Genomic DNA, 26,149 nt, shown 5'->3' with positions numbered 1-26,149 from the left:
TTTAAAAAAAGAAATAAAATCTAATATTTAGTTAAAAAAAAAAAGAAATGTAATTCTTGATAGCTCTGAGGAGGAGAGACTGGAGAACTAAAGAGACTTAAGGTAAAGAGACCAATTAGGAGACTATTACAATAGTCTAAATTGGTGGTTTCCAAAGTGGGGTCCATAGCATGACCCCAAGGGTTGTGTGATGAATCATTTAGAGGGAGACGAGTCACATCTTGCCTTCACCAGCATAGCCAAACCTAGTGTTGTCTTCAATATAACCACATCTATGCTTGACTCATTACAGTCCAACAATCCCCTATTCCATTCCCTCTCAAGACTGTGTAAGCTCCCAACATTCTTTTTTTTATGGGCCCTAGTAGGCAGTTATAACCTAACCCCTACCTGCAGCCATTGGGAAAATCTGCCATATTTAGGTCAGACCTATACCCAAACCCTAAGCATATCTACCTTCTAATCCCTATCATCTCAGGGCTGGGACAAGCACCATTGGACAGGCTCTATACTGCAGCAGTAACTGCCAAATGAAAGCTCTACCTCTCACCCACCCACTCCACCCCTGACTTTTCATTTTGGGTGGGATGGAGTAAGTCGAACAGGATGAATGGGGTATGATCTGCATCACAGATCTCATTACATAACCTATCCCCTCAAATCCAACCACTTTCCTAATCTCCCTATTTTAGTAATGGGTAACATCACCACTGCCACTCCCCCCCCCCACTCCACCCTCACCCCGAGCTTCTCATCACCATAGTTCACATTACCTGAACTATTCCTTCTGGTTGGTGTCCCTGACTCAATTCTCTTCCTACTCCTTCCACATAACTGTCAAAGTGATTCTCCTCAAGTGTAGGTCTGACAATGTCACGCTTCCCATTCAATAAGCTCTAGTGGGTCCCTATTACTTCTAGGGTCAAACAAAACCCCACTGTTTGGCACATAAAGCACTTCACAACCTGGCCCAGCCTGCCTTCCCATCCATGTCACACACATACACACACACACAAAACCCTCCTCACCCTTATGCAACTCTTGCAGCCAAACTACTCTTTGTTGATCTTCACATTCATACAACTAAAATAGCCATACACGAACAGCAAACAAGGTCTGATGTCATCCATGCAGAACCACTGAAAGGAAGAGGAATAGACTGATATTGAAAATACTCTGCTCAGCTGAAATGAGACAATTTTTTTTAAAAAAGCATCTGCTTGTGTAGTTATAATGATTAATTAACTGAGTAACTACTAGAAATTATTATTTACAAGTCTGCCACATCCTCCAAGATATACACAGAAATTTCGGGAAAAGAATGAAGCAAATTCAATCACACTGCTCTCAAAAGCAAAAAAAAAAAATTTGACTATTAAGACAAAAATTTTAAAAATATGCTTATTTTATCTTTACTCATTTTTAAACTTTTCTATTTAGAATATGCTTCATGACATTCTTAACAATACCATGTATATATAACTTATAAATAAACATACACATATTGGGTGTGCATCATCAAAAAAACTCTGAAACTACTCGTCTAGGTAAAAGAGGCATTAAAGGCCTGAATGAAGACAGTTGGAAGCCATATTGATGCAAAGGGGATAGAGATGAAATGTTATGGAACTAGCACTGGCAACACTACGCAACACTACTGTCTATAGGTATAGTGAAGCAAAGTGAGGAGTCAAAGGCAAATTCAAGATTTTGATCTTACGTGATGAGAAGATAGCAGTGGCTTAAAAATAAACAAAAAATAGGAAACTTAGGAAGAGGGGTAGAATTGGAGAGCAGAAAGATAATGAATTCTGGTTTGGATATTGTGAGCTTGAGATGCCCACCAAAAAGCTGCAATTTGCAACTGCATTTGTCTGCAAGCATACACAGGTCTCCCAAATGGTTTCTGTGGTGTTTTTTTAAAGCCTCCACTTGCCCCTTCTATCCCACCCAGCTAAATTCCTGTCTCTCATTTCACCTTCAGGCAAAACTTGAAAATACCTGCTTATGATCCACTGCTTTTACTACCATTCTCTCAATGCCTACAAATCTGGCTTCACCTCTAACCACTCTACTGCAATTACTCTCTCTCTCAAAGGTCATCACTGACTTCCTAACTGCTAAATGAATGAAAAAGCATTTACTAAACACCTACTAGGTGCAAAGCATTGCACTAAGGGCTAGAGATACAAATAAAACTGACAGTCACTGATCTTAAGCAGCTCATATTCTAACAGAGGCAACAATATATAGGTTTTAGCTGCAAATCAGGTGATCCTCAAAATGTAGAAGCAAAGTAGATGGTAATGCATGTTTTAAACATTATTTCCATTAACAAAACTCTATGTTTCTAATGTTGAACCACTTGTCAGTGTCAAGAAAATTGGTGACCAGAACTTTTTTTTCCTGGGTCTTCAGCTACTATGACTCCTGAGAAGGTGGGGGCTGCATCACCTGCAGAAGAAGGTAACAGGTCTCATTTCCACACTTCCTTGGACTATGGCTGTGGGAATCAAGTTGGAAGCAGGGTTGTTGAGGGTCAGTGCTGTTTCCAGAGCTCTTGGGGATGACCTGTCCATCAGTTGGTCATCAATTGGTGTTGGTGGTAGGGATGGCAGGCCCCATTTCCATAAGAGTTGCTTCCCTAGATAATGGATGCAAGTCAATAAATCAGTCAACAAACATTTATTAAGCACCTACTATATGCCAGGTTTTGTGCTAGGGACAGGTTTGAAATAGTTAAGTTGTGTAAGGAGCACTACTATTCCCAGGGCTCTTGTGCTTACCAGACTATGAGGGGGGGCTGGTTATGATTGGTGTTGGTAATGGTGGGAAAGGCAGGCCCTTCTCTGTGACAACGGCTCACATAATGATGGCTGCAAGGACCTGCCTAAAAGCAGGGCTAATCTCTACTTTCGTTAAGCTCTCTAGTTACTGGCCATACCCTTCACTCTGCTTTTCCAGCTATTTTGTCCTCATCTAGTTTCAGAAACCCATGATTTCCTGGTTCTCCAAATATTCTTGTATTCTTCACTGGTTCCTCAATCTTTCCTAGACCCCTTAATATAAGGTTATTTCCTAAGTGCCTGACCTTGTCCCTCTTCTCTTCTTTCTATACCGATGACAACCAACTATCTATCTAATATATATATGTACACATAAACATATATGTAATATGTGTATATACATATATCTGCATATGCTTATATGTATACGTGTATGTGTGTGTATACACATACACACCCGGATAACCCAAAAGGCACCTTGTCCTATTATCTTTCTTCAAAAACCTATTCCTCCTTCCAACTTTACTGTTTTTGTTCATGGCACCATCAATCATATGGTCTCTCATGTGCCTAACCTTAGGGATTATCTTTGATTCTTCTTTCTTCCTCACTGCCCTGGATATTCAATCAGTTACTGTCTTATTACTTACACCTCTGCTACATCTCTAAGATGCAACCTATCCCACTATCATTTATTATAATCTACCTAGATGACTGCAACAGAGGCAGAGACAACTGTCAGGAAGCTACTCTGTCCTGCTCCAATCCATCTTTCATGCTGTTGGTAAAGTTTTTCTTATGCATAAATATGGTCATTTTATTCCACTGTTCAAAACTTTTCACTGGTTCCTTGTTGCCTAAAAAATAAAATTCAAACTCCTTTGTTTGGTCCTCCAAAATCCAATACCACCCTACCTTTCCAACTTTATCTCATATTACTCTTCTTCACACACTCCCTTAGCCAACCCAACTACTCTCCCTTTTTCCCTTTAATTGTCCCCATAACTGGAATGTCTTTCCTCCCTGAATTCACCTGCTGAACTCCTAACCCATGAGGCAGTAGAAAAGAGTGCTAGATTTGGATTTAGTAAAATCTGAGTTCAAATCCTCCTTCTGGCACTTACTAGTTGTGTGATTCTAGGCAAATCCCCAAATCGGAAAATTTGAGATTTTGGCTCAGTTTCCATATAGTACAACCTATACACAAAATGCAATCGCTATAATATACTTAACAATGTATCTTAGCTTTACTTAATCTCTCTTAAGTCTGAGTTTTCTCATTTAGAAAGATACAGATATCAATTGAATGTATGTCACAACTCAAATGCCATCTCCTACATGATGTTTTCTTTGAAACTTCTTCATCCACAGTACTGGTATAAAGGTCCTCTTGGGAAGAAGGGAGGGTCACAGAACAAATTTTGTTTTGCAACTATCTGATGACTTTTATCACATAATATTGTGTAACTATTCCCTTTGAAGACTAGAAGTTTAACAAGGGCAAAGATGGTCTCAAACTGTGCATGTCCCCCAGATCATAAGGCAAGCTTTGGTCATAGTAGGGTAACTATTATTGATAAATACTTGCTGATACTACTGCTGCAAATGTTTTTTTCTTAACAACATTCAAAAGGATAGTTATCAAATACAAGTCTTGAAATCTATCCTATCAAGTGTTAATGATACCTATGAGAGTTGTACTTAACTCCTTGAATTCACTTTGTTACTTGTACTCTGTTCACTGGAATACAGATATCTGAGGCCTAAATATTATTACCAAAATTCTTTCCAGTTGTTTTCTCTCCTATAAATTAGAGTATCTCCACTTCACCACTATTTTTCTTTCAGTCTCATATTTGATGCCTTCTAAGCAGTGGTGTCAAACTCAAAAAAGAGAATCACTAAACAATATATGAGAATCACTGCAGGCTGCATACTGACATGGAAAATCACATATTAACATTAGATTCTATTATATTTTTATCTATTTTGTTAAATATTTCTCAATTATATTTTAATCTGGTTGGGCACACTGAGATTGTTGTAGACTGTAACATATGTTGGATATCTCTTTTACAGAATCCAAATTTATAGCTGTTTGGTCAGTTTCCAACTAAATATGCTTTTCCCAGTTAGTACTGTCATCTTTGTATACAAATGACAGTACTGTCCCAGATTTCTTTTGACTATATGGATGAATTAGCCAAACCACCCAATTTTCCCCATCTTCATGACTACCACCAACAAAATACACAGGTTAGGTTGCAAAGACACATGCTTTCTACCTCTTACTGATCACAGGATGATAGTCCACCCTGCGTACAGTGAAGTTCTCCAAATGATCGTATTTGTGGATTACATTATGTTGATTGTATCAAGCCCAGAACATTGAAGAGCTTCATAGATCTATAATCACTCAAAGGACTTTGGTCTGAACACTCACACAAATATCCAAGTGGATGAAGATTTATTGCCCAAATTCCAACAGGCATTTACCAACAGTATGACTATCAAGGATAGACAATATTACAAATGGACAATGAGCCAGGCCCACAGTTAAAAATAACAGTGTGGCTGGAATACTTTCAGGAAATTGCAAGGCTCTTTTATTGACCTCCAAGCTTCTCATAAAAACAAAGGCCTATCTTTTCAATATTTACGTTTTGCCAGTGTTGCTACATGGCAGCCAGACATGGAATACAACTCCCTCCATAGAGCTAAAAATGAGAATCACATACAGGACAACTGAGAATCGTACGGTATGCATAAACAGACTGGACAGATAGCCAACAAGGAACTCCTAAAAATAAAAGTAAAAGAGGTCATCAAGAAATTGTATTACAAAAAGGATGGAATGGTCAACTGGCAAGAGTAGTGGATGACAGGTCTAGCTAGAGTGCTCCAAAAGTACTCTTAATATGTCAGGAGAAAGCACATATGGCCTATTGGGTGAACCTCTGTATTTAACACTTTAAAGAATAAGGACAATAACTGCACAGGATGTGCAAACATGGAAAGGTCACTGAGGGGGGGATTCCTCAATCTAGGAGATCATAGATCCTTTTCAATTAAGTCAATATGTCAATTGCATATTATCACAGACATAGGATTAGCCATTTAGAGCTAAAAGGAACCTTAAGGGGTTTTCTAGACCAATCTCATGATTTTACAGATGAGGAAACTGAGATAGTACTAAGTAATATAGCCAGAATTTGATCCCAAGTTCTTTGACTCCACTACAGCATACTATCTTACTACCTCAAAGGTAGGAAATCATGTTTTATATTTCTCTTGCATCTCCCACATAGCCTGCTAGTAGTGGGCACAAAGCAGACACAAATAATAAATACTTCCTGACTAGTCAATGTCTCTCAAGATGTTCTTATACAGTTGTTCTAAGGAAGTACTTAGGAAGGAATATTTTTTTGGTCACTTATTATTTTGGTCACTTGCCCAACACTGAAATTTTGAAGCTAATAAAAAAAAAACCCCTTACTGCTTTGATATTCCAACTTATAAATATCTTGTATGGCTAAATACATTAAATATTAATATTATATACATAATATTTATTAAATTGTTAAATACATATTATATGTAAATAATTCCTACAGTTCTAATTTAAATGGTATAAACTATATTGTATTTCAGTTTCCTCCTTAATTGGTCTATGGAGCTTGGGCTGTTCTTTCTACAGGAATTCTACAGGAATAGAACCTTGGTTGTTTGTTTGTTTGTCTGTGAGGCAATCAGGGTTAAATGACTTACCTAGGGTCACACAACTAGTAAGTATCATGTGTCTGAGGCCGAATTTGAACTCAGATCCTCTTGACTCCAGGGCTGGTGTGAGTCTTGCTTTTTTGTTTGTTTGTTTTTTACGAAGCTACCTAAACAGGTATCACAAAGAAGGGAAAAAATACTCTAGAGAATAAGAGATTAACAATGAGAAGGTAAAGCCAGGCAACACTTTACTGATTTATGATTTTATACTAGTAGTCTTTGGGTTATACAGGGAGTTTGGTAAGCCTTTTTACCAGACTTTAAAACATTTTTATTTTAGGGCATTTTTCTTTTTTACGACTACTGATGTAAGACTAGTTCAATTTATACCTTTCCTGTGAACATATTAATTTTAAAAGTACTTTTTTTAAACCCTACTTCCCTCTTTCTTAATGGTAAGTAAAAGTCAGAAGTAAAATGATTTTGGTAATGAATGACAAAATAAAGAAACAAGCATGTTTCTCTGAGTTATTTTTGTTACTAAAATGTGGTTCAGATGAGGTATATGTGCAATGAATAGGTAATGGGGAAACTACGTGATGAAGTGCATAGAGCCCAGGGCCTGGATTTAGGAAGACCTGAGTTCAAATTCAACCTTAGATACTATTAGCTGTGTGACCCTGGGCAAGTCACTCAATCTCTGTCTGCTTCAGTTTCCTAAACCATAAAATGGAGATAATTATAGCACCTACTTTGCAGGGTTGTTGTGAGAACCAAATGAAATAATATTTGTAAAGCACTAAGCACCGTGCCTGGTACATAGTATGCACTATATGTTATTATTATTACTAATGACCATATCATGTTCTCATGACAGCAGTAAATTTCAGAGAAAGGCCTCTCAGAATGGTTACATTGCAGACAGCAACAGTGCAAATATGCATACTTATTAAATGTACATCGTTCTAACCTGAAGTACCCATCCTCAGGGATTTGAAAGAAGTTAAATATCCATATCTCTAATTCTTTGGCATTTATTAGCATAGCGCTTTACACTGTACTTTGCACACAGCAAGGCTTAATAAATGCTGCACTCATTCATTCTATTATTTTAATTACTAAGGGAGCAATCAATTCCAGTTGTTGAGATCTTATAAATGTGTACACTTGTCTACTGTTTATTTCTTTTGAGTCTATTTTTGCTGTTGCTTGTTCTGAGATCATGATTGTTACTTCAGCTGAAGCATAACAGATTTTGCTCCAGCCCCTTATTTTAATTTTGGGTGCATTCTTCTGTTCCAAGTGTTTTTCTTATGAACAACATATTGTTGGATTCTGCTTTCTAATCTAGTCTGCTATCATCTTCCGTTTTACAGGCGAGTTCATCCCATTCACACTTATGATTGTTAATTGTGTATTTCCCTCTATCTTCTTTGTTTCTCACTTTCTCTTTAAGGGTTTGCTTTACTTAACATTGATTCCTTCCTTCATCTACCTTCCCTTTTATTTCCCCCCTTCCCTCCTGTTTCTCTTTGACCCTTCTACCCTCACCACTATCCTATGCATCTTCTACCCTTTGTGGTTATGGCTGCACTCCTTGGAAAAGCCATCTACAATAGGTACTTCCACTTTCTCTCCTCTTATTCTCTTAATTCCTTGGGATGCTGCTTCCAACCTCATCATTTCACCTAAACTGCTCTCTTCAAACATACCAATGATCTCTTTGTTGCCAAATCCAATGGCCTTTTCTCCACCCTCATTCTCCTTACCTCTCTGAAGCCTCTGACACTATTGATCATCCTTCTTATACTCTCCTCTCTCTAGCTTTTCTTCTGGTTTTCCTCCTACTTATTTGGCTACTCCTCAATCTCCTTTGCTGGATCTTCATCCAGATTACCTCTTCTAATCACAGGTACCCCACAGGATTCTGTCCTGAACCCTCTCCTCTTCTCCATTTATAATACTACTTCACTTGGTGATCTCAGCAGCTTCCATTGGCTTAATTACCATCTCTATGCCAATTATTCACAAATCTACCTATCCTGCCTCAAACCCTCTGCTAATCTCCAATCTTTCACCCTCAACTTCCTTTCAGACACCTCAATGTCCAATAGACATCTTAAACTCAATATGTCCAAAATAGAACTCATCATCTCTCCTCCTAAACTTTTCCCCACTCCTACTTTATTACTGTGGAAGACATCACCATCTCCCAGTCCCTCAGGTCTGAAACTTAGTAGTCATCCTAGACTCCTTATCATCTCTCACCGCCTCACATATCCAATCTGTTGCCAAAACCTGTCAATTTCACCTTTGCCAACATCTCTTGAATATATACCCCATTCTCTCCTCTGACACTGCCATCATTCTTTTTTGGTTTTGTTTTTGCTAGGCAATGGGGTTAAGTGACTTACCCAGGGTCACACAGCTAGTAAGTGTTATGTGGCTGAGGCCGCATTTGAACTCAGGTCCTCCTGAATCCAGGGCCTGTGTTGTATTCACTGCGCCACCTAGCTACTCCCACTGCCATCATTCTTACGCAGACCTTATTACCTCACATCTGGATTATTAACAACAGACTGCTGGTATGTCTGTCTGCCTCAAGTTTCTCTCCAATCCATCCTCCATTCAGTCACTGAAGTGATTTTTCTAAAGCAAAGGTCTGAACATGTCACACCCCCTACTCAATAAACTCTTGTGGCTCATTATGGTCTCCAAGATCAAATACAAAATCCTTTTCTTGGCTTTCAAAGTCCTTCATAATCTAGTCTTCTCCTACCTTTCCAGTTTTCTTACACCTTATTCCTGCCAGGAACTCTTTGATCCAATGACACTGGTCTCTTTGCTGTTCCTCTAACAAGAGGAACTAACCCTAATCCTAAATCCTCTCATCTTTGGGCAATTTCTCTGCATGTGCCCCATGTTTGGAATGCTCTCCCTCCTCATTTTTAGTTCCTGTAAATCCCAACTAAAGCCCCATCTTCTACAAGAAGCCTCTCCCAACCTCTTTTAATTCTAGAGTCTTCCTTTCTGTTACTTTCTTTTTTATAGTCTACTTGTATATATGTTTGCTGTTTCTCCCACTAGATAGAGTTCCTTGAGGGCAGGGGCTGTCTTTTGCTTCTTTTTGTATCTTCAGTGTTTAGCATAGTGCCTAGCACACAGTAGGTGCTTAATAAACGTTTACTGTCTGATTAACTGTCAAACCAAGCAGAGCTGCCATCCTTCTCTCTTCTACTCCTGTAATGTATTCCTCTTTCTCTCTTTCCACTCTTCTTTTAAGATCATTAAAAATAACAGCTATTTCCAGGCCATTTCCAGGCCCTCTATACCCCCTGATGTTGACAGTGTTCTGGAGGATACTGTATCATCTCCACCATTAGAATGTAAAAAGGGTATCCTTATATAGTTACTTATAGTATTTGTTCACATATGCCTTTTCATATTTCTCTTGCCTCCTATACGTATATTTCAAAGTTTCTAGGTTTGGTCTCTTCATAAGAAATGCTTGCAAATCCACTTTTTCATTAAAGATTCATTTTTTTTCCCTGTAGGATTATACTGTTTTGCTGGTTAAGCCTAGATATTTTGCTTTCTGGAATATTATATTCTAAGCTTTATAGTGGTAGTTAATAAATCGTGGGTGATTCTGATGGTGGCTCCTTCATACTTAAATTCTTTCGGGCTGCTTGTAGGATTTTTTTTCCTTTTCCCTGGAAATTCTGGATTTTTGCTACAATATTCCTAGGAGTTTTTATTTGCGGATTTCTTTCAGAAGGTGACCAGTAGATTCTATTTCTACTCACTCTGGCTTTAAAAGATCTGTTTTTGGTTATAGCTTTCAGATGGTCTATTAAGTCTTAAATTACCTTTCTCCAATCTGTTTTCCAATTAGTTGTTTTTTGCTGTGAGAGAATATAAATTTTTTTCAGGCTTTTGACTGCTTTAATATTTCTTGGTGTCTCATGAAATCATTAGCCTATATTTGGGTGATTCTATTTTTCAGAAAGTTTTTTTCTTAGTTAAGATTTTGTATATCTTGTTCTAAGATGTTTACTCTCTTTCCAAATACTTTTCCCATAGCTGTCATTTCTTTTCCCATTTTATCCTCTACTGCTCTCATTTGGTCTTTTAAAATAATTTTAAGCTATTTTTAAAAAATTCACTCCATCTCTAAGAATTCTAGTTGTACCTGTGGCCAAGCTATTTTTCTTTAGAGCTTTTTCTGTAGATGTTTTGGAGAGAGAGAGAGAGAGAGAGAGAGAGAGAGAGTGTGTGTGTGTGTGTGTGTGTGTGTGTGTGTATGTGTATGTTTTGAGTCCTTGTTACCATAAAAGCTATTTTACTCAAGGATTATTTGTTTGCTCATTCTTCTAGACAACTCCCCAACTCTGGACTTAGGGCAGAGCTCTACCATTCTTCTGGAGGAATATCGGGGCTGAGCTTTTGTTCTCCTGGGTCCTTCTGCTGCTTTCTTAGGGTATCTAGTGCTACTACTCCAGGATCTCTGAGACAGCTCAGGCTGGAGACTTGCAAACTTCTGGTGCTCCCAAAGTGATGTGATCTAAAGCAAAGTCTGATCACCACTCTCCTAGTCTGAACGCTACAAGCTTCTGATCAAGATTTGGGTCCATGTAACACTACTGTCTGCTTATCCCTGGGTTGAAAGTTTCAGTAGACTGTAGGTGGATTCAGCCATTATTAGCTAGCCAGAAAGGTCTGCCAAGTTCTGACAGTACTGCAAGCACTCCTTTGGTATAGGATTCTTGCCTTGTTTATTCTGATGGAGGCATTAAATGAATCTGTATTCCTGGGGTCAAAGCCACACAACTACTGTTCACTTCTGAATAAGTTCCTAGAGCTTGATATACTGTGTAGGTCTCTTCTGTCTGCTCTGGATGAATGCTCTAGAACTATGTAGTCAATGAGAGAGTTGCCAGTTGGCACCTGTTCCTGAAGCCTGCACAGTTAGGTTCTGCCTCAGACCTTTTCTTGTCCTAGTAAACACCCTCAGTCCTCTTTCAGCTCTTAGTGGAATGCTTCTAAAGGTGCAATCCAGGTCAGATTCCATCTCCAATGTCCATAGAACTGTCTTCTTATGCTGACCAGGGCTGAAAACATGACTCACTTTGATTTTTTTTCTTTGACCTGGCCGTGTGCATTTTCTAGATCTTTATGGAGGGGATGTGATGGAAGAGCTGGGCTGTATTTCTTTCTGCTACTCCACCATCGTGACCCCTAAAACCATCTATAATAAACTGGCTACTTAAGACCACTAAAATAAGGTCAGATTGCAACAAACTGTCAGATGATGATAACTTCTGATCTATGTTGAAGCTATTAATTCATTCAGAAAATATTACATATTCTATTGCCAATCCAATTAAATCATACCCCCAATACCATGACAAGCAAAAGGTTCTGGTGGTAGCTTTTTTCTTATTTGTTTTTAAATCTTTTAATTTAGTTTATTTGAATGTTAATTAACTAGGCCTTACTAAATTCTAACAGAAAAGTACAAAACAACAAAGACCAATGATTTGTGGAAATCCCTGACCCTTTTAAAAAGCTGTCTTTTGCTTCTAATTACAATTCTCTTACATGAAAGTAACTAGAAAAAGTGGTTTGCAGTACCTAGTACCATTCTGAATGGCTTATTCTGACTATGAGTTCCTCAGTGGCTCGAAGAAGGGCAGGAAAATCTACCAAGCTGGCAGTATGTGCCTTCTTTTGCACATTGGTTTGAATTGTCTTTTACAGAAATGCAAAGCCAGTTATTTTTAGAAAGTAAAGTAATTAATTAGAGTACATAGGAGGAGTACCTCTCTATTGTCCTCTTCAAAATCTGCACTTGCATAACTCCTAAGAAATACAAAGAAAATCTCATTGAAATGCATGCATTAAAACACAGCAAATTTTCATTTTGTAAAACCTTTGTCAAAAAATGAAGGTGACAAGCATTTGACATTTCCAGTTCTTACAGAAGGAAATAAGAGGAAATGTTTAGAATAATAGTTTGACTCTCTAAATTTTCATTAAGTGAAAACAGATTTTAAGTATAGTTGCTTTTCAATCTACTTTGACATACAAATGACAGAACATGTTATCCAAGCTGATGAAGAGCAAGGCTATGTAATGCGTCATTTCAGATCTCTGCTGCAATGCTAACATTCAAAGAGTTGACCTTCAAAAAATTTATGTCAGTAACCTCCATTACATAAATATAGACTGAAATAGATGTGCATCATTGAAAGGGAAAAGGTCCATACAGTTGTGGAATCCACCAACAAGCATTTATTAAGTGCCTACATTCTAGAAAGGGAAATAACATATACTTACAAAAGTAAATACAAAATATCATAAAGTATTCTGGTGAGTGGAGAAACTAGAAGCTAATGGGAGCAGAAAAGGCCTTATGTTGGAAGGACAGAGCTCCTGAACTGGGTTTTAAAGGAAGCTAAGGATTCTAAAAGAGAGAGATGAGGAGGTTGTGCCTTCCAGGCTTGGGAAACAGACAGCATAGGCCAACGTATGAGAGAAGAAGAGGGGATGTCATGTAGACTGTAATAAGAGGGGAGTAATGTATATATCTGAATAGGTCCTAGAACAAGGTTGTGAAGGGCTTTAAAAACTAAAGAGGAATCTGTATTTCATTCTAGAGCAGGAATTCTTAATCTGGGGTCTATGAAATTGTTTTGGTGTTGTTTTTAAAAATATTTTGATAAGCTGTATTTCAATATAATTGGTTCTCTTTGTGATCTTTATATTTAGTCTTATGCATTTAAAAACATTATTCTAAGAAGAGGTTCACAGGCTTCATTAGACTGCCAAAGGGGTCCCTTACACAAAATAGATTAAGAACTCCTACCTTGGAGGCTACAGCAGGGATCCATAGGAACTTCTTAAGTAGGGGAATGACATGGTTAGACCTGTGCTTTAAGGATACCACCTAGTAACTTGAAGGGGATGGATTAGAAGGGAGAAAACTTAAAGCAAGGAGACCAATTAGAAAGCTATTGAAATGGTAGAGGAAAAAGGTGATGAAAGACTAAACTAAAATTGTGGCCATGGAGTGGTAAAAAGGAAATGAAGGCAAAAGATATTGCTGACTCATCAAAACTTGGTAAGTAATTGGACATGGAAAATAAAGAGCTGAGGAAAACTTTGAGGTGATGAATTTGGATGACTAGAAGGATAGTAGTAGTACATCCATCAAAAACTGGGAAATTAGGATGAGGAGTAGCTTTAGATAGGAAAAAAGATGACTTCTGTTTTGGATATTTTGAGTTTGAGATGCCTAGAGGAGCTTAGGAGAAAGAAAATAGCTTGGTAAATAGATCTGAGACTCACGTAGAGATGATAACTGAACTCACGGGGGCTGACAAGATCACTGAGAGTATAAAGGCAAAGGAGGAGGCAGGAAAGAAGTCTTAGGATATACTCATAGTTAGGGAATAGAATATGGATGATGACAAATCAACAAGCATGTATTAAGCAATTATTATGTACATACTAGTCACTATACTAGGTAGTGGGGATTAAAGGAATGAGATAATCAACACTCAAAGCATTTACATTTTATTGGGGGAGACAACACATACATATGTAATAAGCATAAACAGAAAAAACACAAATAAAAGGTAGGGAGAACACTAACAATTGGAGGATAGCAGGTGGTGCTTTAACTGAATCTTTAAAAAGAGAGATTCTATGAAGAAGAGGTGAGAAGGAAGCCCAACCCAAGTGTAGGACACACCAATACAAAAGCATAGAGAAGATAGGAAATGAAATATCATCTGGGAGGAATGAGGAAAAACCCATTTGTCTATGATCACAGCATAACAAGTATAGTGAACCTGAAAAAGTAAGTTGGGGCTAGGTAATACTATGTTTTAAAAGCCAAATAGAAGAGTTTATATTTGGTCCTTGTTGCAAGAGGAAGGCATTGGAGTTTACTGAGTAGAGAATAGCATGGCTACATCTGAGGTACTAGAAAATCACTCCACAAAACTGTGTGGAGAAGATGGATTGGAGACCTGAGTGGCTTGAGGCACAGAAGCCAATTAGGAAGCTATTGCAACATTCTAAGAAAGAGGACTTAAGGGCTTGAACTAAGGTAGCAGCTCTGAGTAGAGAGAAAGGGTCAGATGTGAGAGAGGTTATGGAGGCAAAAATAATGAAATTTGGTGACTAACTGGTTGGATATGTGCGGTGAGTGAGTGGCCAGCATAACACCAAAGTTATGAACCCAGAAAACGGGAAAAAAATGGTGGCACCTTAAACAGAAATAGGGAAGACTAGAAGAGAGGTGAATTTGGAGGGAAAGATAACTGACTTCTGATTTGGACAAGCTTAGCTTGAGATGTATGATGAATTCTAGCATGAAATATCCAAAAGATATACGGTAATACAGAATTGAAGCTTAGGGGAGTACCTAAGAGAAACCAAGAGAGAACAGTGTCACAAAAAATCAGGGGATAGAAAAACAAGGAGAAGTAACCAAGTGGTCAGTATTAAATGCAGCAAATAGGTCAAAAAGAATAAGGATTGAGAAGTGATCATCATATTTGACAATTAAAAGATCACTGGTAACTTTGGAGAGAGCAATTTCAATTTAGAGATAGGCCAAAAACCTTGACTGCAAAGGGATGGGGAGTGAGTTAGAGGAGAAGAAATGGCTTCAGGTGGCATAGAGATCTTTTTCTCGAGTTTGGCTAAGAATAAGAAGAGCTATAGGATAAAATCTTAAGAAGATGGTAGGATCTAATGAATGTTTAAGAATGGAGGTGAACTGAACATGTTTGAAATCAGTCAGGAAGCAACATATAGACAGGGAGAAGTTGGAAATTAGAAGGGAAGATGATTATAGGGGCACTATTCTGGAGCAGATAAGAGAGAATGGGATGAGGGGCATGTGCAGAAAAGTTGGCGTTGGCCAGAAGAAGGGTCACTTCATTATCAGAGACTAGAGGAAAGGAAGAAAGAATGAGGAATAATGCCAAGGGGTTCTGAGATGAAAAGAAGAGGAAAAGATGGAGCTCGTGGTGAATGGCCTCAATATTCTCAATAAAGAGGCAGGGTCCTCAGTTGAAAGGATGGGAGGAAGAGGCAGTGTGGGATGTGAGAGAGAATGTTTAGAAAAACTTCAATTAGAAGTTACAACAGCAATTAATTTAGCCAGAAAAAAAAAGGAATGGTTTTTTGACAATGTGGACCTAGTTGAGGTTATCTAATAAAAATTTGTAGAGTATCCATTTATTAGTGCTGTGTGACTTCCTCTTGCTCCATTCAGCAGGTCCTGAGTTGGAGGAGCGCAAATGGATGATGAGAGTCATTCATGGCTCAAGTTTGGCAAAGAATGAGCTGAGATAAGACAAGGGAGCAAAAAGTTCAAGAGGATAGAGGAAAGTTGAATTTGTTAACCATAGGGCTAAGACTGGGGAGGAAAAAAAAAGTCAAAGTATGGGTAATGAGAATGTACAGAGGAGTAGAATGATAAGAGCTTAGGATGAGAGCAAAGAATAAATACAGAACAGGTAAAGCAGGGAGGAGACACAGAGCAACAGAAAATTACAGAAACATGAAGCAATTGCAGAGTTTTTGATTAAGGAAAATAAGAAGCTTGTGGATAATGAGAGCCAAAGTGTGACAAGCCCTCTGTATAGTTGGGGTGAAGGGAAGGATTTGAGGAGGTTGAGGAACTAGGAGGTCAGAGTATTGAAAAAGCATCCAGATAAATGTGGAATACAGGCAAGAGACGGGAAGAAGAAGGAAGTCAGTAAGTCAGATGCTGAAATCCTTGAGTAAGGAGGGAAAATGACCTTGAGGTCAATAGATCACAACTACCATGACGTATACAAGATAAAACATTTTAACAGTCAACTTCAAAGAAGAAAGGGTTGCTGAACAATGGTGGTAAAAGGATAGTCCAGAGGCAGTCAGGGGGAGCAAGCAGTATTAGGGTATGTGAGTGAAGGTAAAGCCAGGGTTGAAGTGGATGGCCAAGGACATAATGCTGTCTGTAGGAAGCCAGATCTCATTGAGAGCAAGTGGATGAAATCAGTATGAGAGGAAGAGGTACAGAAATAAGGGAAATTAAGGTGTGGGCAGAGTTGGAGGAGGACATGAGTGAAATAGGACTAAGGAGCATAGGCATAAGAGAAGTAAAGTTAGCATTCCGGATAGTTTACTCCTAGGTAGCTAGGGTCTAAACTCTAAGCAACACCGATACAGGGAAAGTAGAAGAGGTGGAATTTTGTTAGCCATTAACAGTAGTAGTGAATGTCATGTGACTTGTAATGTTCACAGTCTCCACAAGGTGGTGTTGCAGGTCAGGGAGGGCAAAGCTGCAAAGGGAAAAAGCAAAGGAGATGAGAGGCCAAACAACTAGAAGGAAAGCCAAGAGAAAGCAGTGTCACAGAAACACAGAGAGGAGAGAGCTTTCAATAGTGCCAAATGGTGAAGAGAGGTCAAGAAAGATAAGAACTAGAAAAGGGCCATTAGATTTAAAAACTGAGGCCTCCAGTATTTTGAAGATTATAGTTTCATTTGAGATAAAAGGTTCAAAGTTAGACTGCAAGGGGTTAAAAAAGCAAGAAGAGAGAAAGCGGAGGAAATAAAACTTTCTAAGAGGGTGACTGTGAAGGGAAAAAATACAGGACGATAACTTGATGGGATGGTAGAATCAAGTGAAGGTTTTTTAAGGCTGGGGAAATTTTAGATATGTACTAGGCATAATAGAAGGATCCAATAGTGGCAAGGAGTTTTGAGATGTATTATAAAGGAGAAGAAAGAGTTCTTGGTGAAAGGTTTCTATTTTCTCAGTAAATTATATCAGGTCCTCTGTTCAGAGAAACAGTAAAGGAGAAGTCTGAAAGAATAAAAAGTTTGGGGGAAACCCATATCAGGAATTTAATAAAGTTAATTCGGGGAGAGAAAAAGGATTGCCTTGAAGCAATGAGAGCCCAGTTGAGATGACTTAACAAATTTGTAGTGGACCCTGCCAGTACATTTAAAATACATGTTTGGGGGTTTGGCAAAGTAAGAACAATGCTAGGACAGGTGGACAAGGAATTCAAGAGCAGAGAACTGTGTAAAGTTGATCAAGATTGGAAAGAAAGGAAAATTAAGCTGGAGCAGAATGAGTGCCCTGAAGAGTAAAACAAATGAAGGTCATGATGAAGCATAAGAGTTAGAAGAAGTGAGGCTCAGGGCAAGACTGTATAACAGGAAATAGTCACATCCTCGATCTCGCCACAACCCACAAATGTTCTGATTCCAGGTTTGTGAACTCCAAAATTCCTTTATCTAATTATAATCTTTTATTATTATATCTTCTCTATGTCATATGCACCCCAACCTTGTTCTCTGTCCTCAACTACACCTGCAATCCATCCACACATACCTCATTACTTTCTCACCAGCTACATTCTCCCTTCCTCCTCAATCTTAACTTTCCAAGAACCATTCAACTCTACATTTTCCTATTTTCTTTAATCCTTTGGGTCCTTGTCCTATCACCAATCAAACCTTGACAAATCTCAGTCCTGGATTATTTCCACCATCAGTTTCTTCTATTCCTACTCACATACTGCTGAACAGAGGTGGAGAAAACCTCAAATTGGTAACAGTTGGGTTCACACTAAATTTATTTTATCTAATCTCAACGGGGCCCTCACTGCAACAAAGCAAATCTATTCTTCCCAAATTGATTCTCTATCACATGCATCAGAGTCGCTGTTCCAAATTTTCTCATCTCCTCAAATTTGCCAGTCCATTCCCTCTACCACCCACCCCCTTGGCTGAAGACCGCTTGCCTAAAAAATAAATGTCATTTGCAGAGAGTTCTCTCTTCTCCCCTTCTCGTCTCAAATCCTTCTGACATTAATAAGGTGGCCCTTTCTCCTTCCCAAGGCTCACGCCTCTAAATGCACCTTTCATCTCATCTTCAGCAGATTGCTCCTATCATCCTCACTCTCTAATTTTCAATGTTTTCCTACTCTTGGCTCCTTCTCTGCAACCTACAAATATTGCCAAGTTCCCTCATCCTTTAAAAAACTCTCACTTGATTCTACCATCCCTGATCTATCTAAAACTATCTCCTTCCCATTTGGGCTAACCTCTCTGAAAAATCCATCTACACTGGCTACCTCTACTTCATTTCCTCTCACTCTCTTCTAAACCCTTTGAAACCTGGCTCCAAACCTCATCACTCAACCGAAACTGTTCTTTTCAAAGTTACCTTTTCTCAATCCTTTTCCCTGACCTCTCTAGCATCTGACACTATTGATTCCCTTCTCTTCTCTCTGGGTTTCAATGACACTGCTTTCTAGGTTCTCCTCCTACTTGACTGTCTTTTTCTTTTCAGGCTCCTTTGCTGCATTTTCCTCCTTGTCATGTCCACTAACTGTGATGTATACCCCAAGGCTCTGTTATAGGCCCTCTTCTTTTATCTCTATTTTAATCTCATTTGGTGATCTTATCAGTTGCTATGGATTTAATTCTCATCTCCATGATGATGATGATTCCTAGATTTACACATCTAGCCCAACTCTCTCTCCTGAGTTCCTGTCCCAAATCGCAAACTATTATTGAACATTTCAAACTGGATGTCTGTAAGTATCTCAAACTCAAAATGTTCAAACAGAACTCATGATCTTTCCCCCAAACTCTCCATTTTTCCAATCTTCCTTATTAGTGTTAAAGATGTAAGCATCTTCCCAGTCATCTAGGCTCACAAATTCTGTGTCATTCTCACTGTTACCTTACAAATCCCTTTTTCTCCACTCACACAGCCACCCTGATACTCTTATCACCTCACACCTTAACTACTGCAGTAGTCTTCTGGCTCTTCTCCTTGCCTCCAGTATCTCCTCCCTTCAATCGATCCTCCACTCAGCTGCCAAAATGTTTTACTAATGCATAGGTTTGAACATAGCCCACTATTCAATAAACTCCAGTGGCTCCCTATTGCCTCCAGGATCAAATATGAAGTCCATTGTTTGGCATTTACAAGCTTAACCTCTTCCTATCTTTCCAATCTTCTTACACTCTACAATCCAGCCACACTGGCTACCTCCACCTCATATCACCAAAAACAGACAGTTTAATTGTTAAAAGCTTATATATTCCAGGAATTACAATCTTTAAAAAAAAAAGACAAATAAATATGGCTACTTGTACAAAAAATGCAGTTGACAGCAACACAGATTTCAACTTTTCAGTTAGTAAACAAGTCTTATAAAGTTGCCTTAAATTCAAATAACTTAACCAGAGTTCCATAGCTAATCAGTGAAGAAGGATTTGAAACATCTCTCCCTTAATCCACAAGTGCAATGTTTTATCCATCACCTCTTTAATAAAACATTCTTTTTTAAATTAAATTATTTCGTGACTACACGAAGCTCAGCAATGTGTAATTATAATGACTATGTCTGGCTCTAGAAGAGAGTTGAAGAATACACCTCTCTCCCTTCATTGTTTAGGCAGGATACTTCAGGTATGGAATACACTGTCATACATAATGTTTTGGTTTCACTGGACCTTTTTTTGTTGGTTGGTTGGCTTTGTTTTTTCTCTTTTAATCTTCACTACAAGGGAACATTTGCTGGAGAGGGGAAGAGAAAGAAATATACAAGGAAATAAATGTGATATAGAAATAAAAGAACCAATTAAAAGTATTTGAGTTACAAATATATAATATAGGTGTTCCTTTTGAAAATAAAAATAATTTGAGATTGGCATAAGGTTTTCTCTCCTACTCAAGTGCTTTCCTTTACTTTATCTCATTGGTACTTACTCAGTAAGGAATGTTTTTATCCACATTTTATACCAAGGAAGCTGAAATGATGATATAGCTAGTTCCTTCCTAAGTTATACAGTTGGTCTCCTCACTTCCAAACACTAGTCTCTTCCTACTATGCCACCAGCCAGATCAACATAAAAACCTCTTTTCATCATCCCAAATAATCTCACTCAATTTATTGCCTATTACAACAGTCCCGGCAAGAAGTGCTGAAAAACTGAAGTAGGCAGGTGGCAGTGTAAGTGGAAAAAAAAGGACAACAGTGAAAGATACTGGGGATGTTGACTTGGCAGGACCTAGCTACTGACTAAATCTAGGGAGTGAAACAAAGGGGGCCAGAGATGAATCTGAAATTTCAATCCTGGGTGACTGGGATAATAAAATCACCTATCTCACAAGAGTTGTTGTGAGAAACAAACAAGATAATGTACGTAAAGTACTTTGTAAACCTTGAAGTGCTATATAAATAGTACTATTATTATTATCTGGTAGTTCCATCAAGAGGAATAGGGGAGCTGAGAGGAGATGCAAGTTTGAGAAGAAAATAGTTAATTTCGGGGCAGCTAGGTGGCACAGTGGATAGAGCACCAGCCCTGGAGTCAGGAGGACGTGAGTTCAAATGTGGCCTCAGACACATAACACTCACCAGCTGTGTGACTCTGGGCAAGTCACTTAACCCCAATTGCCTCACCAAAAAAAAAGAAAAAAGAAAGAAAGAAAATAATTAGTTCCATGTTAAATATGTTTAATTTAAAGTGCCAGATCCAGGTAGAGATATCCAACAAGAAACTGAAAATACACAACTACAGATAATTGCTGGACATAAAGATTTAGAAGTCGTCAGCATAAAGGTGATAATTAAAACCAATGGAGGGAATGAGATTGCAAGGGAAAAACTATGAGAGAAAGAAAAGAGACAAGAAGAGAGACTTGGGATACATACATTAAAAGGAAAATAAACCAGCAAATACTGCAGGATATTCACATAGGTAAAGGGAGAATAACAGATGCCAAAAGTGAAGTAAGTATCAAAGAGGGTATAGTTAATAGCATCAAAAAATGAAGAAAGGTCAAAGAGGAAGAGGGTTGAAAAGGCTCAGTTTTAACCTTTTTCATTAAAATGTTGTGGAGGAAAGATAGCTTGCATTAAGTAAGAGGGTAGTGAAGAAATAGAAATGAATACAGGCTGATCTTTATTTAAATTTGAAAAGGAAGGGAAGGAGAAACTGAGGATAACAGCTCACAGATGTCAAGGTTAAAAAGATAGGGCTTTTTTTTTTTTAAACAATAGGGAAGACCTGAGTATGTTTATAGGAATTAAGGAGGTAGTTAGCCAAGAAGATGAGACTGAAGACGATAGAAAGAAAATGATTATTAAAAAAGAAAGTCCTAGAGAAGACAGGAAGTAATGTAAATCAAGGCCACATCTGGGAGTCTGAACTCTGGAAAGCAGAAAGCCTAACTGCCAAATTTTTTTTTAAATTTGAGGGTAAGGATAGGTGGCTGGACAACAATTACTACGAAAGATCTGGGGGTTTTAGTGGATTGTTGTTGTTCAGTCATTTTTCAGTCATGTCCCACTCTTTGTGACCCCATTTGGGGTTTTCTTGGCAGATAGTGGAGTGGTTTGCCATTTCCTTCTCCAGCTCATTTTACATATGAGGAAACTGAAGCAAACAGGGTTAAGTGACTTGCCCAGGGACACACAGCTAGTAAATGTCTAAAGAGAGATTTGAACTTGAGAATTCCAAGTTCAGTTCTCTATCCACTGTGCCACCTAGCTGCCCTAGTAGACTGTTAATTCAATATGAAATACAAGTACAAGGTAGTCAGAAAAAGCTGATGCAACCTAGGCTGCTTTCAGAGAAATATACTCTCCACAAGATAGCACTCTGCCCTTATTAGCCTACATCCGGAGAACAGTTTGGGGGGCACCACATTATAGGAAAGGCACCAGGAAACAGAGGTGAGTGATCAGGATGGTGAAAGGACTAGAGGCTGTGCTATTCAAGATCCACTGAAAGAATTAGGTATGTTTAAACCAGAAAAAATTACTTTTCTGGTTCTGGGGGCTCCCCATCTGAAAAAAATTGCTGAGAAATTTGGAAGTCTAGCAGAAATCATGTGTAGTCAAACACCTTGTACCATATACCACAATAAGCTCCAAATGAATATATAGCCTAAATACAAAAAGTCTTTTCATAAGCAGTTTAGAAAAGGGAATTATGAATGGCAGAAAGTCCTTGAACAAGTGATAAAAATGATCATAAAAATAAAAGACAATTCTGATTATATAAAAATAAAGTTTTTGCTCAAGCAAAATAAATGTAGTTAGAATTAAAAGGGAAAGAGTTAACTGGAGAGGAAGTCTTTGCAGATTTTTCTGATAGGTCTAATATGGAATGGAATGAAAAAGCATTAATTAAGCAAACATGCCAAGAACACAGCTAAGTGCTGGAATTACAAAGAGAAGATTGAGACAGTTCCTGCTTTCAAGGAGATCACAGTCTAATTAGGGAGAAGGTTTATTCAGTTCATGGCAATCCAAGAGACACACATATATTTCCCTATTAAAATCTAAACAAGTATATGAGAATACAAAGCAGTATATAAGAGCCATTCTCCCAATAAACAAGTGGTAAAAGGATATAAACAGTTTTCAAAAGAAGAAATGGAAGTCATTGATAATCATAAAAAAAATGTTCCAGATTACAAGTAAGAGAAATGCAAATTAAAGCATCTTTGAAGCTTTACCTCACATTCATCAGATTGGAAAAGATGAAAAAAAAGGAAGATGGTGGTTTTGGAAGGGTATATAGGAAAACACACACACATTCACACACATACTAATGCACTGTGAATCAGTCTAAACATTCTAGAAAGCAATTTGGAACTCTATACAAAAAGTTTAAAAAAAAACATGCAATTATCCTCTGACCTGGCAATACCATTAACTAGTCATATATCCCAAAGAAGTCAGAGACAGAAGGAAAAAACCCAGATATATGAAAATATTTATTGTACCACTTTTTGTTGTAACAAAATAACTCAGCAATAAGTTAGAAAAATGGCATGGAAAACACCAAAGCACAATGAAAAGTTTGGGGCAGCCAGGTTGTGCAGTAGATAGAACACAAGGCCTGGAGTCTGGAAGACCTGAGTTCAAATACAGCCCCAGATACTTACTTGCTGTATGACTCTGGGCAAGTCACTTCATCCTGTTTGCCTCAGTTTCCTTATGTGTAAAATGAGCTGGAGAAGAAAATGGCAAACCACTCCAGTATCTTTGCTAAGAAAACCCGAAGTGAGATAACGAAGACTCAGACATGACTGAACCAGAACAATGATAAACTCACTGAAAACAGCTAGATATTCTTACAATCTCTTCATTTATCCTATTAACCATTTTCTTTCCCAGTCTAAAAATCATCCTCCTTTGAGGGGAAAAAAAAAACTAGTTGAGTAGTTCTGCCTTTTCTCCACCTTCTTTTACTATCTTCCCAACTACTCTGATAGAATGCTCTTTCTTTGAGCCTTGTCACCAATACAGGAATAGAGGGGAACTAGATCTGTAATTTCACTGAAACATAAAACTCCTAGTTGAGAAAACTCACTCTACCAATGCAGATTGGCACCTTTTCTGCAAATTATAGTCAGCTACGGAGAGGTTAAGTGAATTATTGTTCAGTTAGGCAGCCAGTTAATGTCAGAAGGAGTACCTGAACACAGTCAGATCTTCCTGCCTTTAAGAATGGCTCTCAGGGGCAGTTAGGTGACGCAGTGGATAGAGCACCCAGCCCTGGAGTCAGGAGGACATACGTTCAAATCCAGCCTCAGACACATGATACTCACTAGCTGTGTGACCCTAGACAAGTCATTTAACCCCGAATGCCTCAAAAAACAACACAACTCTCTAGCCATTATACCATAGTACCTCTTGGAATCAATACAGCTAATCCTAATTAAGCCCTTTTGGTTATTGTTACCATATATTACCAGCCTCAGCTTTAGTACTCCTGATACTATTCTTCATCTAAGTGGTATACTCCCAAAAAAAACTGTTTCATCGATTTCTCCTTCCATCAATCCTCACCCAAATTCTTTCTACTATGCTTCCTTTCTCTGGTTCCCAGATTTCCTCATGTTGAGCACATCTTCTCAAATACACTCTCCCACTGCATCTGTCTGTTCCATTAAATTGGAACTGGTTCTTCAGATCTGATAATTCTTTGGTATCTTTCCAACACATCCCAGATACATGCCCCAGAAAAACATTAACCTCTAAAGTTCATGTGATGCCAACATATAACTTTCTCAGTACCCCCTTAGCAGGAAGTCACCAACCCCAACTCACTTCTTTCACTATCACAAGCTCTATAATTGATTGTAGTTGTCACCTAGTCCAACCCTCATGTAGGATGCAAGAAAAAACTTAAGGCCAGAGTGGTTTTATATCACTTGTCCACGCTTACACAGAAAATAAGCAGCATGGGTGAATGAATGAAAAAGGATTTAAGCATTGGTATAAAAATAGTAAAGAAGTCTCTACCCTAAAGGAGCTTACATTCTAACTGGGAATGAAAAATATATGTAAGGGCAGTGGTGGCCAAGGATGAATGTTTTCTCTGGGATATCACAGATGTACATGTTTTTTAATGTCCATAGTACATTAATACACATATACCATTCACAAATAAACATCAATATACTGAGGGTGTAGGGTGCTCTCACTAAAAATGTTACTATAAGTTTTTAATATAGTCAAGAAAATTTTTGTGCCATTAATTTTTAAAATTTCATTTTCATCTTGCCCTTTTAAAATCTGTATTTTTGTATGCCTTTTATACTGAGCACATTAGCACATATCTATACTTATAAATCTATGCATATGATGGGATGGGGTTGGATTTAGAGACCACTGCGTTAGAGTGGTGATGTGTCTTTCACAGACAGGCTGTATCCATGATTATGGGCTCCTCCCCACTTGACAGTTTAATCATATTGCAACAAATTTTTTAAAAAATTTAATCTCGTATCAGTTTCATTTTCTACATTCACATGGCCACAAACCTAGTCCAAGTCCTCTTCACTTTCAGCCCAGATTATGATAATAGACCCTTAATTGGTTTCCTGGCTTCCAGCCTCATTCCTCTCCAATCCATCCTCAACACAGTTCTCAAACCAATATTCCTAAAGGAAACAGCCTGGCTGCATGACAGCTCAAGAAGTTCTAATTGCTCCCCAATGCCTCTAGGGTCAAATAAAAACACCTCTGTTGGGCATTTAAGGTACTTAACAACATGGCTCAAGCCTACCACTTCTTCATGCACCTTAAGTTCGAGTCAAACTTACTGTTTCCCACACCCAAGAGTCCATCTCCCCTCTCTGTGACTTTTCAGAGGTTGTCTTTCATACCTGGAATGTATGCTAGCCTAACCTTCTTTACCTCTTAGAATTCCTAGCTTCTTTCAAGGTAGCTCAAATGGCATCTCCTCCACAAGGCCTCTCCCAATTGATCCCCATTTATTGGTACTCCATCTAGCCCCAAATTGCTTTCTATTTATTTTTTATGTATTCTGCATTTACTTGTCTATATTCACACTGCTTTCCATCAACCAGGGAAAGAATTCTTTCATTTTTTATTCTGTATTCCCTGTACCTTGAAGGCTATAATAACATTCATTATATTTCATTATCCTCTGACAAGCATCAGGCAAAACATAAAACAGGGATATGTATATTTGCCAAAGGTACGTGATACCTGGACAGAGGAAATCCCATTCTGGTCAAAGAGGAATTTCCTGTGGATGAAGAGGTCCTCCACATGCTCCTGTTTACA

The 26,149-nt window shown here is 38.2% G+C and overlaps 1 protein-coding gene across 3 annotated transcripts in view; it reads right to left on the bottom strand.

The window, feature by feature from the left end:
- The window catches only part of ZNF652 (zinc finger protein 652), a 95,131-nt gene that overhangs the window by 42,465 nt on the left and 26,517 nt on the right, over nt 1-26,149 (bottom strand). For 2 of the 3 annotated variants that reach the window (XM_020997303.2, XM_020997306.2), the window contains exon 2: nt 2,455-2,644. The exons of the other annotated variant lie outside the window; for it this stretch is intronic. The gene's annotated coding sequence lies outside the window, so the exon portion shown is untranslated. The remainder of the gene's footprint in view (nt 1-2,454; nt 2,645-26,149) is intronic. 3 annotated transcript variants of the gene reach the window in all.

Source organism: Phascolarctos cinereus, unplaced genomic scaffold (assembly GCF_003287225.1).
Source record: "Phascolarctos cinereus isolate Bilbo 61053 unplaced genomic scaffold, phaCin_HiC Scaffold_5;HRSCAF=322, whole genome shotgun sequence".
Classification (NCBI taxonomy): Eukaryota; Metazoa; Chordata; class Mammalia; order Diprotodontia; family Phascolarctidae; genus Phascolarctos; species Phascolarctos cinereus.
This window is presented reverse-complemented; position numbering and strand designations above follow the sequence as displayed.